General features: G+C 33.6%; 1 long non-coding RNA gene across 2 annotated transcripts; it reads left to right on the top strand.

The window, feature by feature from the left end:
• The first annotated feature begins 2,978 nt into the window (after positions 1–2,978).
• Positions 2,979–4,432, top strand: LOC132133465 (uncharacterized). Of its 2 annotated transcripts, none has more exons than XR_009429157.1 (3): positions 2,979–3,273; positions 3,808–3,968; positions 4,097–4,432. It is a non-coding gene; the product is annotated as an uncharacterized LOC132133465 (long non-coding RNA). The 2 variants fall into 2 exon arrangements; XR_009429156.1 differs by having other exon boundaries at positions 3,427–3,968.
• The last annotated feature ends 1,062 nt before the right edge of the window (positions 4,433–5,494 follow it).

Raw genomic sequence — 5,494 nt, 5'->3', positions numbered from 1 at the left:
TTTAGTTAATTTACTCATAACTGTAAACAATTTACTCATAGCTGTCTTTCATCAAACAACTAATTAGCCAAATATGTGTATTTCTCACTTTGCAGGGGCTTGTCCTTTTAAACTCAAACACTAGAGAAGCATGTTTTTTTTTCTAAATACTTTGAGGGATGTTGCTATCCTTAAGGGGAAGAGATGCACAGCTTCTTAATTATAATCCAAAAATAATTAATCTTCCATTTGCATTTAAAAAACATATACCTTTTTAATATAAATTTAGGATAAAATGCTATTAGATCATACTATTTTTTCTTGCTTATAATATTTACCACATTTAAGTATGTTCCATTATCACAAAAGTTCATGAACCGTGACAAGTCAAGGATCCATGATGATGCACAGTCAGTTTTTGAACAAATACATTTTGTTTATTAAGTTGAATATGAACATCACTCTCCTATAATGAACAGAACAACCTCTAATCAAAACGGTTTCCATCAATGATAGCCTAAATAACAAAACAGGGTCAAATAACAAAAGCTGTGACATATGCAAAGAAATACCAAAAATGAACAATAAACTAAGAACACAATGCACTATGGGAAACCGGATGCTTTAGCTAATGTAAATGAAAAGCTTAAAAGGGGGTCTGCTTGATTTATGCACATTTACACACATGCTACTGGTGGTTTTACGTTAACACAGCTTGTCGCATCTCATTGATGGACCAACCAGTGCGACTTTTCGCTTTGTCATGGTTTTTCACCAGCTGAGCTAATAATGTACTCTTTTAGAGGATTGTAGATCAGCACCTGTTTTTGCAGGTGGATCCTCATAATGGTCTGGTAATGAGTTTTACGCATCGGAAGGTGTTTCCTGCAGCTGCTCTAATGCGGAAACAGCAGTTGTCAGCCATCCATTACAATATAAAAAGAATGGTTTGGTTAAAAGTTTCCTTATACTTCATAGTAAGTGGTCCGCTATATAGAAAGAGCTTTATGGGGGGTCTTTCCATGTTTTTCACTGGGAAAAGCTGTCTTCTGTTTGAACTTTGTACTTTTCCTTGCTTCTTTTCACAGAGGAGCCTAAGATGAACCGCTGATGGACTACAGTATGTTGAACCTCGAGCTGAACACGCTCTTCGTTTTGACAGCTACATTGACCTCAGCTTTGCCATTTCATCTGTCAAGCCGAAAGGTCTGTGAGTTTGGCTGGTCATCTGAGGCCTCTTTCTTTGTCTCTCTCTCTCACACACACACACACACACACACACACACACACACACACACACACACACACACACACACACACTTTTTACAGTTACCCTCAACCTGGCCTGCTCTGCTTTTGAGCTCTCATTTTCTGGTGACATCACTTCTCTGACATCATTGCCTCCATTGAAAGAAAGGTTAATTAGGTCCAACTGTTCCCGGCCAATACGATCTGGCCATCTGTTTCTTCACCTGCTTACAGGATTTAGATGCTTGTTGTTGAAAGTGATGCGATCAGCATTATGTGATTGTCGTCAATCGGTTACCTTATATATTTTGAACAGAAGTGTATATTAGTGTGATATATTTTAGTATAACATATTTAAAGTCTCTTATGCTCACCAAGGCTGAAGTTTGTTAAAAAACTACAGTAAAAACTGTAATATTGTGAAATATTATTACAATATAAATAACTGTTTTCTACTTGAATATATTTTAATAACTAATGTATTACAAAAATCATTTTTGTATGCTTAATCGGTGCACAAGTGACATTTAAAATATATATATATATATATATATATATATATATATATATATATATATATATATGTTGAAAATGAAAATAAATAAATAATTCATTTGATTTTTGTGGAAACAGTGATATATATTATTCAGGATTATTTGATGAATAGAGAATTATTTGTTGTAAATAAAGACCATTATTTGTTGACATTTACTTTTCAAACAGAATAAATCTTTAAAGTCATTCTTGTCACCTTTGATCAATTCAGATGATCCTTGCTAATTGAAATACTTGTTAAACATACAAACAATCAAATTAATATTACTTGATCGGTAATGTTTATATTATAATTTTTTTTTAAACATTTTAGATTAAGTTTGCTATTTTTTATCTTTATTTTAAAAAAATCATATAAAAAATTGTATTTTTTTAGTAATTTTGTTATATATGAATGGTTTCTTAAACAATTGCAAACAACAACAACAAAATCCGGCTTTACTGAAAGCAATGGAAATTCAGAAAAAAAAAAAAAAACAAGCTAACTTTTGGCTTTGCATTGCATTGTCAAACATGATGTGCTTTAAACCACAAATATATTCAAAGGAAGCAACCCATTCAGTTATTTCCTTGCGTATCATTGAAAGTTATCAGCATAACAAATTTGCAAACAACTAGACTCCGCAAAGACTCAAGCTTAACAGCGCATGACCAAAAAGCTGCCGTTTCAGCTCAGGCTTTGCTTACATGTTCAGGGACATAAGTCTAAATGATTCATAAGAGAACTGGAGCCACATTGGACGGCTGACAGAAACATTATGAGCGTTCGCTCTGTGATCCAGTGGTGAGGCTGATAGTATCTCTTTCATTTCCTCCGCACAATGCCCTGAAAACAGAAGCCCCGCAGAGAACTGGGGCCAGTGTTCAGTTCTGATAACCTTGAAGGGGAGATGGAAGAAATCATTTACTTTCATAAGGATATGGGCGCTCGAGTCCCGTCTTGCTGCTTGAGTGGGCAAAATGGATTTGAAGATTTTTTATTCCACCTGTGCTCTTGCTCTAATGATTTCAGCATGCCTTCGTGTCTTCCAGAGGTTTATATGCACTGTTAAGAAGCTGGTATTACTCAAGATGTTAAATATTCATCCAGATGTGAAACACCAAAGTTGTAAAGGGAAAGATATTGTATTTTTTTAATACAGTGCACTTTTTTTTTGATGATTCAGGGTGACTAGACATGGATTGGGTGTAAAAAAACGAGTTTCAGAGAAAACGAAGGCCGCTGTACAATCACGCAAACAGAGAGAACAAAAACTACCTTTATTTACGGTTGTATGTGAAATTCACTTTATTGCTCTTGCACTTTTTCTCACCTTCTTTCGTCTCTTTTTCTTTGATCTTTTCACCTTCTGAGAAATTCTGGATTTCTGTTGAAAGCCTGAGAATGGATGCCCGAGAGGATGAGGATACATCTTTGAGGTATAACACAACCGAGGTGTGAAAGTCAAGGGCACAGAAACTTATAAATGTAACACACCTAAAATAGAACAGGTGAGACTGATTGGACCGAATTCTGAATATAAGAGCTGGTTCATTTTTGATCCATGAGTTTGAATTGAGTTGGCCACATCCCAAGTGGTTGCTTATATTTAAAGCTGTACTTATTTTAATGCTTACGTACTATTTTTGTATTGCGACATATAGCTTTTAAAAGCCAGCCATGCACACATGAAATGGAAACCGACATGAGACTATACAGCATTCTGCTGCTCCTTGATAAATTATTTCTTGACGTCTGGCACTGGGAATAAGAGATATCCTTGAAAATAAAACAACTGGTGTCATTTTTCTTTTCTTCAAATGAAGAGCTTTATTCTGGTGTCTGCTACACAGCGTGTTGCCTTTTTACGATTTACAACTTCAAGTGCAGCCCATTCCACTTCCTACATTTGAAACAAATCCAGAAGATTACAGCAGACAAACATCCCAAGTAGAAGGTCTGTTGAGAAGGAACGGTTGATATACTGTACCAGTACCACATTACCGTGCTCATTGTTTCGCTTTCTTCTCTTGTTCATGATGGAGGATTAAGCAGTGTCTTTACATGGGTGCCAGGCTCTTAGCAAACAAACCATTCACAAATGGAAAATGCAATCGGGCAAATACTGTTAGCAGACAAAAGGAACAGGGTGCACGTCTGCAGACACAGAAAAGCCATTTCAGTTTGCTTGTCAGAGCACATAAGGGTATGAATATTCATTGCCCTATATTTTCAGCTGTGTGTTTTATTTATTTGTTTAAACGGTTTCTCTCACTCAGTCTCTCTAACCATCTCTCTCAGTTTTCTTTGTTTTTTTTTTCCCCTTATGTACAGTTTCACAAAAGCATAGTTAAAGTCCAAAAGCAGCAGATGTGTTTTCTACCACAAAGTCTCGGATTCGGTGCACAGAACAAAGAGGAGCGAAGAATGGTGTTTGGATTTGGAGCAAAAAGCTATTCTCTGCAGAATTCCTCCCAAACCCACTGAGAGATGTGACTTAACCTCCATTCTCAAAATTAGAGTTGCCAAGCGTAACTAAATGAATAGAGTTTTATGCCAGTTTTTAGCACTATTTTTTTTTTCAGCAAAATGTATCAACATTGACAATTGTATTTGTATGTATGCATCCAAATTTCATTAATATTTTAACTAATTAATAAACATACAATAGAAATGTACTGACAGTATGTAAAAATCTAAAACATGCTATACGAGCAATATATATATTTGTAAATTAACATCAAATCAGCGTATCAGAATGATTTCTGAAGGATCATGTGACACTAAAGACTGGAGTAAGGATGCTGAAAATACATTTTTGCATCACAAGAATAAATTACAGCTTAAAATATATATATCGATACAGGAAATAGTTATTTTAAATTCCAATTATATTTTACTGTTTTCTTGATCAAATGACTTGGTGAGCTAAAAAAACAAAAAAACAAAAAAAACAAACACTGAGCTCTTAACCTACCCTAGATTCCAAGCATTTCTCAACAATTTTAAATACATATAGTCAAATGAATGTAAAGTGACAATAATTTTTACTTACGATATACTAGAGGTAATTTTTTTTTTATCTTTTAGCAATTTTGGTTGTGCTGTTCATCATAAATAACATGTAAACTGTGAAACAAAGACACTGCACCCATTTTCAAGCATGGATTTTGTTCATTCCATTGATGCACATTTTCACTGGTTTTGTTTCTATGGCAATAAAAATGTCTAAAATACAAAGCACATAAAGGCATCATCTTGAATTACAGTCTTATTGTCTTAGGTAAGAGTTATAATTTTCTTATAGGTAAAAGCTCAAATGATATGTGTGCAGTGGTGTGCAACACTTTAGTATGACATTAAAATTAATTTATCTTTACTACAGATGCATCAGTGAGCCATAATAGCATTTTTTTTTATACCTGTAGGTTTAAACTGAATGTGTAGTATTTTATTTATTTATTTATTTTTCATTTTTGTAGCATATATATATTCCATTTATAGAATATATATTCATATTTGCACTCAAAATACTCAATATTTATAAATATACATTCTGATTTACAATCATATAATCAGAATAATAACTATCCGTTGACAATTTATATTTATATATTAAAACTTTTTGGATTTTCTTCTATTTATTCAGGCTTTTAACTATATATTCAGCTTTACTTCTGTATATATATATATATCACATTGTCACATTGATAATTATATACTTAGTCTTGT

The sequence above is a fragment of the Carassius carassius genome, chromosome 50 (genome assembly GCF_963082965.1).
Source record: "Carassius carassius chromosome 50, fCarCar2.1, whole genome shotgun sequence".
Classification (NCBI taxonomy): Eukaryota; Metazoa; Chordata; class Actinopteri; order Cypriniformes; family Cyprinidae; genus Carassius; species Carassius carassius.
This window is presented reverse-complemented; position numbering and strand designations above follow the sequence as displayed.